The sequence below is a fragment of the Belonocnema kinseyi genome, chromosome 1 (assembly GCF_010883055.1).
Source record: "Belonocnema kinseyi isolate 2016_QV_RU_SX_M_011 chromosome 1, B_treatae_v1, whole genome shotgun sequence".
NCBI classification, from domain to species: domain Eukaryota; kingdom Metazoa; phylum Arthropoda; class Insecta; order Hymenoptera; family Cynipidae; genus Belonocnema; species Belonocnema kinseyi.
The window spans coordinates 175,462,793-175,471,883 of record NC_046657.1 but is presented as its reverse complement, the minus strand read 5'-3'; the positions used below and the strand labels follow the sequence as shown (position 1 = coordinate 175,471,883).

Genomic DNA, 9,091 nt, shown 5'->3' with positions numbered 1-9,091 from the left:
TCTTTAAGTATCGCTTGTTAATCCTTAATTAAGTGTTCAATTTTAAAACTAATTAAAATTTATATTCACATTTTAATAAACTGAAAAGGTTTTTCATAAAAATTATCGATTTCAAACGTTACTAATTATTATTTTTTAATTTTTCAAAACTGCATTATAAAATTCTTTCAATGTATAGTGTATACTTAAAAATTTTCGAATGGCGCATTGTAAACTGATTGATGTCATAATTGAAAAAGATCCAAATTCAACTATAATTATTTAAGAAACGGTTAAATTAATCAAAATTATTCTGATTATTTCAAAAAAGGTTAAATCAACCTTTGAGGTTTGTTTCTAAATACTTGTAAAATTCTTGGTCAAAAAATGAATGTACTATATTTCCCGGTCTCATAACGTTCCTGGTCATTTACCGGTTAGCGGTTCCATCCTGGAAGCAAGTTATAGCCTGCATATTAGAAGAGAATTCAGAGAAAATTAAGAGAATTCTGCAAAATGAAAACACTTGAAAAAATGTTAAATAATTAACAGAGTATTCAAAGTATTTTTAAAAAACATGAAAACAATCTGCAAATAGTTTTTTAAAAATTCATGTTTTAATAATAATACATAAAACTGAGAATAAATTAAGTTATGTCCTGAATATTTCAAAAGAATTCCAAAATCTCTAAAAGAATTTTAAAGATTACAAGCGAATTCTAAGACGTGGAATAAATTCTGCAGAATTCAAAAGAGTTAAATGAATTAGAAATAATTCAAGGCTTATTCGACATATTTTAGGAAAATTAGAAAAACTTTACCAGAATTTAAATGATATCCAGTTCAAGTTATAGCCTAAATAGTTCAAACGAATTACAAAATCTTTTGAAGAGTTTAAAAGGTTATAAGTGAATTCTAAGAAATAGAAGAGAATTATGCCCAATTAAAAAGACTTGAAGAGATAAAAAAAAAATCCAGAGTATTAAGCCAATAAATACCTTATTTTGTAATTTTCAAACATTTTTATTTAAATTTTTAATTGACTGTTAATTTGACTAGTATTGCTAACTAAAGTGAACAATAATAGTTTAGAGTAGGCCAAAATAAAATCAAATTTTATAGTAATGTAAACAGTTATACAAAATCCGAATACATTTAATGGCCAAAATATCCTTGAGCCCTTTAGCAGAAAAATTTACAAACAAATTTTTGTTTAAATTCCAGACATTGACAAATTTTTAAGAACAAAACTTTTCAAATCAAGAAGTTTCCAACTTTTGAAATTTCCGTCATTACTGACAGAAAAATGTTTAGTATGTAAATGAAATAAAAATAATATTTCTCATTGACGAATTTCTTAAACTGTTGAGTAGTCAGAATTTTCAATTTTTAAAACTTGGTTGCCTTCAACTTTGTATTGTCAAAAAGTTCTTTTAATATTTTTCAGTCTTCAAAAACGTTTTGAAAAAACTTTTTGAAATTCCAAATTTGAAAATTTTATTTTGTATTTGACATTTTGCAATTTACAAAATTTAATATAAGCAGGAAATTCTATTTAATGAGAAAAAGTAATTCAAATTAAAATTCTTTCTAACTCATCACAATTTATAAACAAAATTGGATAGGTAACAAAATACTTGAAATATATCAGTACCATTTTCCTAAACTATACCAACTTATAAGCAATTTATTTTCAAAAGTGTATTATGAAACGTTTTTTACGACCAAGAAATGATTCTATACAAAAATGTTGAAACTGCTTAATATTGTTTGGAAAATATTGGCTAAAATTTCGATTATCAAAGGACGAAAATTGAAATCAAACACTATATAACGACCAACTAATGAATCCAAAAAGAGAAATGAAATATATTAAAATTTTGGGAGCAAGTGTGAAGTTGGCATCTCAATTTAAAAAGCCCATTACTTTATAAATCTTGACTATCAAAAGACGAATACTGTGCCAGCTTCACGGACATGAGTTCTCTCTGTTCATTTTGTTTAAATAACCTATAAATGTATTTATATTTTCCATTTTATTCAAATTCCGAGCATTTTTGAGAATCTAAAATTCCACGATATGAAAAAATACCTTAATCATTATCAAAAGTTTATTTAATGAAAATCATAACTTTAATGATTATAATATAACCTTCATAGTCGCACCAGATAACACAAGCGTCTTTAAAATTTAATTTGTTAAACACATACCTTGAATCTATTATGAAGGTCGACGTTAAAATGTTTGCCTCACAAGTTCCAAATTCTGGAACAAACAATAATGTAAAGAATACTACACAAGCAACGTTTCGCCTGTCAAAATCGGTCAGAATGTCGACTGTGCCAGCTTCATATAAAACGGACTTCAGAAAAGCTCCTTCGAATTTTGCTTAATGAGCCAAAAATTCCCTGCTAAAGCCAGGGCAGCCAAACCTTAGTAAGATAAAAAAACGTTAGAACGAAAGAGTACTTTTATAGTAGTCCTTTATTAAGAATTGAACAGTCAGTAGGACTTGTAAAAGTTGTTTGGAAAGTATTTTCAATTCTGAGCAAAACAGCAATGCAAAGTTACCTGACAAATAAGTGATCAATAACAATTTAGATTTCATTTATGAAACTGACGCAACGCGAATTTCGATTTATAATTCTTTTTTTATTGTGCAAAAATGTGTCCAACCAAAAAGCTTGCTGTCAAATTGTGCGAGTATAGCGAAACCCTGGATAATTTTTAGATGTTCAAAATTCTTATTTTTTAAATTTTAGGATCAAAATTTTATTGCGAGTCCCAAAAGATATTATTTTGAAAAATAATAATTTGAGTGCTATTTGCCATCAGAGATAATTTATTAGCTAGCCTAGTAAAACTCAGCATAACTTTCAGATTGTCGAAATTTTTATTTTTGAAAATTTTGTGCAAAAATTTAATCCAAATTCCAAAAGATTTTATTATTTCGGAAAATAATCACTTGAGTGCAATTGGCCACGAGAGATCATTATTGTGCTAGCCTAGCCAAACCCAGGATAAGTTTCAGATTTTCGAAATTCATTTTTTTTTTTAATTTAGAATAAAATATTTATTCCAAATCTAAAAAGATTACATTATTTTGGAAAATAATTATGTGAGTGCAATTCGCTATTAGAGATAATTATTTTGCTAGCCTAGCAAAGCACAGGATAAGTTTCAGATTTTCAAAATTCGTATTTTATAAATTAAAGGAATAAAAATTTTTTCCAGTCTGAAAAGATTGCATTATTTTGGAAAATAATAAATTGCCTGCGATTCGCAACCAGAGATAATTATTGTACTAGCCTAGCAAAACCCAGGATAAGTTTGAGATTTTCGAAATTCATATTGTTTAAAATTAAGAATAAAAAATTTATTCCAAATCAGAAAAGATTGCATTATTTTGGAAAATAATTATTTAAATGCAATTTGCCATTAGATATAATTATTTTGCTAGCATAGCAAAACCCAGGATACGTTTCAGATTTTCGAATTTCGTATTTTTTAAAATTTAGATTAAAAAATGTATTCCAAGTCTGAAAAAATTGCATTATTTTGGAAAACAATCAATCGAGTGCCAATGTCATGAGTGACAATTATTTTGCTATCCTTGAAAAACCCAAGATAAGTTTCAGAGTTTCAAAATTCGTATTTTTAAAATTATAGGATCAAGAATTTTTCCCAGTCTGAAAAGATTGCATCATTTTGGAAAATAATAAATTGAGTGCGATCCGCCAATAGAGATGATTATTTTGCTAGCCTAGCAAAACACATGATAATTTTCAGATTTTCGAAATTCGTTTTTTTTTTAAATTTAGAATCAAAGATTTATTTCAAGTCTGAAAAGATTGCATTATTTTGAAAAATAATCAATTGAGTGCCAATGCCATTAGTGATAATTATTTTGCTAGCCTAGCAAAACACAGGATAAGTTTCAGATTTTCAAAATTCGTATTTTAAAAATTATAGGAATAAAAATTTTTCCCAGTTTGGAAATATTACATTATTTTGGCAAATAATAAATTGAGTGCGATTCGCCATTACAGATGATTATTTTTCTAGCCAAGCAAAACCCAGGATAAGTTTCAGATTTTCGAAATTTGTATTTTTTTAAATTTTTGATAAAAAATGTGTTCCAAATCTGCAAAGATTGCATAATTTTTAAAAATAATAATTTCAGTGCAATTCGCCATTGGAGATAATTATTTTGCTAGCCTAGAAAAACACAGGATAAGTTTCAGATTTTCGAAATTCGTATTTTTAAAAATTTAGAATCAAAGATTTATTCCAAGTCTGAAAAGATTGCATTATTTGGAAAATAATCAATTGAGTGCAATTCGCCATTAGTGATAATTATTATGCTAGCCTAGCCAAACCCAGAATAAGATTCAGATTTTCGAAATTCGTATTTTTTAAAATTTAGAATCAAAAATGTATTCCAAGTCTGGAAAGATTGCATCATTTTGGAAAATAAAAATTTCAGTCCAATTTGCCTATAATTATGATTCCTGTGTTTGTCTAGCAAAACCCAGAGCAAGTTTCAGATGTTCGCAAAACGTATTTTTCAATTTTTAGTAAAAAATGTATCCCAATTCATTAAGAAAATAACTTCGCTTTAATTTTGTAGGTAGTTACGATGAAGCTCTTAAAGCTGAGATACAGAGCGGAGATTTCTCCACGAACGATGAAGCATACAAAACATTGATGCCACAGGTTAATCCTTGCATAACAAGAAAAATTAAAAGGACTATTCAGTTGCCGCCTTCGTCTACTAGTTTGGCAACTCGTAATCCAAAAAGTAAGTAAACATTTTTTTGCAAGTCCGTCAGATTAAAAGTTTTTATTTTTACCGTAAATAATATGAAAGGTAAATAGTTTTGAAATTTGTATTTAATTAGGGTGAACGATTATACTGTAATTGTCTTTTTCGAGAGATCATGTTAACAATATTAATTTAATTCAGCTTATGAGGAAAAAAAATGAAAATATTTCTAGAAATAAAATTGTTATGTTTTAGATTCTATGAGGATTATTTTGATCCAAAAGTAGTACTATTTGAAATAAATTTAATTGTTTTTTGATCATTTATTGATAATTACTTGGATTTTATATTCACAGCAGAGTAAAAAATAATCTCAAACGTTACTACACTTGGTTTAATATTCACATAACATATTAGAAACTTAGTTACCATTTTACTTAAAACTTTGCTTTTTTGCTTGTAGGCTCATTACTCAACCCACCATGTAATTATGGATTAAAAAGAGATGACTACAGCAAGGAAAATTTCGTACTCAAAGGTAACTTCATTCATATTTGTTTAGGAAAACTGTATGATCAATTTTTTGGAAAAATATTTTACTTTACAAAATACATAAAGTTTTTTTTTTAGTAGTTACAAATTCAGACCCGAAGGATAGGAGGTCAAAGGAAAGACGTTCGAGGTCAAGGGAGCATACTCTAAGGTGAAGCCGAAAGTCAAAGGACAACTATCTGGAATTAAAGGGCCGGCGTTCGAAGTCCAGGGAAAGGCTTCCAGATCTCATAGCTCTAGGTCCAGATTAATGCGTGTGAAATCGAAAGAGAGGCTAACGGAAAAGCGCACTATAACCAAGGAAAGTCGCTCGACATTGCAGGAGGGGAATTTAATATCAGACCGAAAGTCAAAGGAAAACCACTCCAAAGTAAGTGCCCAAAGACGTTTCAGATCGAAAGAAAGGTCAACGGGAAGGTCAACAATCGAAACAAATGTAAATTATTATTACTGCATCATAAACTCCATTTAATATTAACAATCGCGCACATTTTAAGTGGTAAAAAGCATTTAATTGTCCAAAGTAAATCTCAATTGTCACTGCTTCCGATTAGACCATTGCCATTTTATTTCGCTGCTCCCATAATGCACCGGCGCTCTTCCGATAATTGCTTCCGACACCTATTCTTAATATCCCTGTTATAGCCTTACCTATTACGGGTTTGACTATACGATATGGCTGGTATATGGAAAATGGTCAAGGATATTCATTTTCGCTGATCCAGGGATCGTTCTAAATTCCTTCGTTCGTTTTCAGCTAAATGTTTGACTATAATAAGGAATAATATCCCTGTCACAGCTCAATTTTGTTACCGTGTAACAATTAAAAAATTTAGAATTTCAGAAGCTTTAACTTCGACAAATTTTTAATTGTAAAATTGTAATCGCTTCGAATTAAAAATTATTTTTCAATTACATTATTCCATTTTGATCACTCTGAATTAGTCTAATTTTAAAAATTGAAGTTGTTCATTTTTTGTTTTCAGAGATTCTAATACAAAAATCGTTTAATATATGTATTTTTCTTCAATTTCAAACAAATTCAATTAGAACTTAGTCAATATCGTAAAAAAATTTAAAAATCTTAGTATTTGATATGTACATATGAATAGGAGAGAAATACTGCCTTGATTTGGAAGAACACCGTTAACTGCATTTTGGACAAGGCTCTTGAGCCACCTACCGTTAATGGCTTCAGGTGACGTTATCCGACTTTCAGTTAACAATATTCTTTCAAATCACGGCAGAATAGGCATATCGTTGCCGGATCTAAATAACGAGCGGACTGTTCTACCTAGATCTTAGATGACTAAACCTCTATTGCTTTTGCAAACCAGCATGGTCCACTCCCCCTTGTAACTTATCAATCCCCGCGGCAAAGTTACGTAGCATGTGGCTTGTCCCCTCCTATTCCTATGTCCAACGGAGGCGGTGGAGCCTTGCCAAGGGGGCACAGGGGCCAATACCTCCCATAGAAATCGACCAGGGAGGGCCAAAGTGTTAATTTGCCTACTCTTAAATAAAATGCTTAAACTCATCCGATTGTAGGATACAGAAACCTTTCAATTCTTTCTTGCTTTGTTTAATCTTCGAAATCTATTTGGAATCTATGTGGAATAATAAAAGCCTTTCCGAATTCTTTTATATTTATCCGAAACCTTTGCGAAATATTTGATATTTTTCTAAAGACTTCATAAAATCATTCAAAATGTTTAAAATCTTTGAGAATTCTGCCAACTTTGTGAAATAATAGAAGTCTTTGCAAAATAATGGGAATATCTGGGAAATCTTCTAAACATATTCCAAATCTTTCCGAAATGTTTGAAATCTTTGTAAAATCATTAGGAAGCCATTGGAATTATTTGTACAATCTTTGAAATCTATTTTGAATCTTTGCGAAATATTTGTAAGCTTTGTGAAATCTTTAAAATCATTGGGAAATCATTGAAAATGTTGTGAAATCTTTCTAAAATCTTAGTGAATTCGCTCAAAATCTTTGCAAAATCATGAGGCAATTATTGAAATCTTTATTCAATGTGTATATGAATGTGTATATATGATATTAAATATACGTATTTAATTTTTCAATCAAAATCAAAAGAAAACTTTCTGTACATAAAAATTAAGTGAAAAATGTGCTTAACTCTTTTTTAATTAAACCATTGTCAGAAGCCAAAAAACATTGGTTCGAAAATGATTTTTAAAAAAGTTTGTTTCCAGCGATGCATACTTGCTGAGAACATTTTTCTCTTAATTTTTTTAAACAGAAACTTATACTTTAAAATTGTATATTGAATTTTAAAATTATCCTTGAATTATTATTATATAAACTCCTAATCTGTTAAGAAAACATAATAATAATAATTTGAAATTTAGATAATATGTATTCAAATAATTAGGTATAATTATTCGTATTATTATCAAATTATTATTATTCTAAAAACTGAAGATAATAAATAAAAAATTCTTATTTATTATAATAACATTTTATAGTCGAAAAAGTCATTAAAACCAATGCTTAGTTCAACTATTAAATTTTAACTTTAATGTGAAATTCAACAATTTTGAAGGAATAATTAAAATTGTATACATTGAAACATGTACCAGGTAAAAATTAAAGAATTTTACAAGTTAATAGTTGAACGGGTTTGCTGAAACTTGATTTTTGTTGTTGAAGATTTATCATTTTAGTTGAAATTCATGTACTTGGTTGAAAACCCGTTTTTTTTAAATTTGAAATTAATTTTTTGAACTAAAAATAAATCTTTTTGGTTTAAACATTACGATTTTAGTTGCATATTTAGCTCTTTGGATACAAAATAAAGTATAGTGTTGTAAATTAATGTTTTCATTTGAAAATTCAGCTGTTTCATTTTTGGTTGAAAATTGATCTTTTGACTTCTTCAAGGTAAGTGGGTAAAAATTCATGCATTCTGTTGAAAATTGATTTTTGTTGTTGAAAATATTAATTTTTTTTTAACAGGCAATTCAACTATTCCATTTATTCCATTCTTGTTTGTTTGTCAATTAAACTATTTGTCGTTTAAAATTCCCCTTTTTTAAGAAAATGAATGTTTTTTTATAGAAAATTACAAAATTTAAACAATTCCTTTTTTTTAAACAGTGTTTTAACCGTAATAAGGTGCTAATTCTATTTTCGTAATTTTGGGTTCACAGCTACGCAGCAGTTCATACCGAGTTCATACCGAGCAGGCAGCCTGCATGAAGAAACCCCATAAGAGTGAAAGAGGCGGACCATTTTCTATCTCTATCTCTCTCACTCTCTAGCCCTAATGTGCTCCGTTTGGCGGCGGTAAATGCTAGGGATACAAGTCGAGTCTGGAGTTTGAATTGTACAATTTTGACTTGCATTTCATTCAAAGCTAGCTCTAAGGCGTCAAGGCATGTTCGAGGGATCTGTTTACATTATGGATGTAAACATTCCTAGCGACCATATCGAATTCGCGTGGAGCTCATATTTGTTTTTTTGAAAATTTATTTAAAATTAAACATTGTACTTGTTTAAAATATTTGCATAAATGGCTATTTTTTAAAGAATACGTTTAATTTATTATGTCTACCCAATAACTATTTTCTATTTTGCTATGCAAATTTACATAAACTGTTAATTATTTTAACAATTTTAATTAAAAAACTAAAATTCATGTTTTTTCTAACAGCCAGTTTGTTTGCGGAGTCCAACTAAGAGTGTTGATTCGATGACCCTTTTCTATATTGCTTTGTAAATTTACAAGAACTGTTAATTATTTAACCAATTTTAATTTAAAAATTAG

At 28.6% G+C, this 9,091-nt stretch overlaps 1 long non-coding RNA gene across 1 annotated transcript; it reads left to right on the top strand.

Annotated features, from left to right (window-relative positions):
• Window positions 1-4,618: 4,618 nt before the first annotated feature.
• Window positions 4,619-8,728, top strand: LOC117169538. The gene is made up of 4 exons (XR_004466673.1): window positions 4,619-4,781; window positions 5,209-5,283; window positions 5,376-5,667; window positions 8,475-8,728. It is a non-coding gene; the product is annotated as an uncharacterized LOC117169538 (long non-coding RNA).
• Window positions 8,729-9,091: the final 363 nt, after the last annotated feature.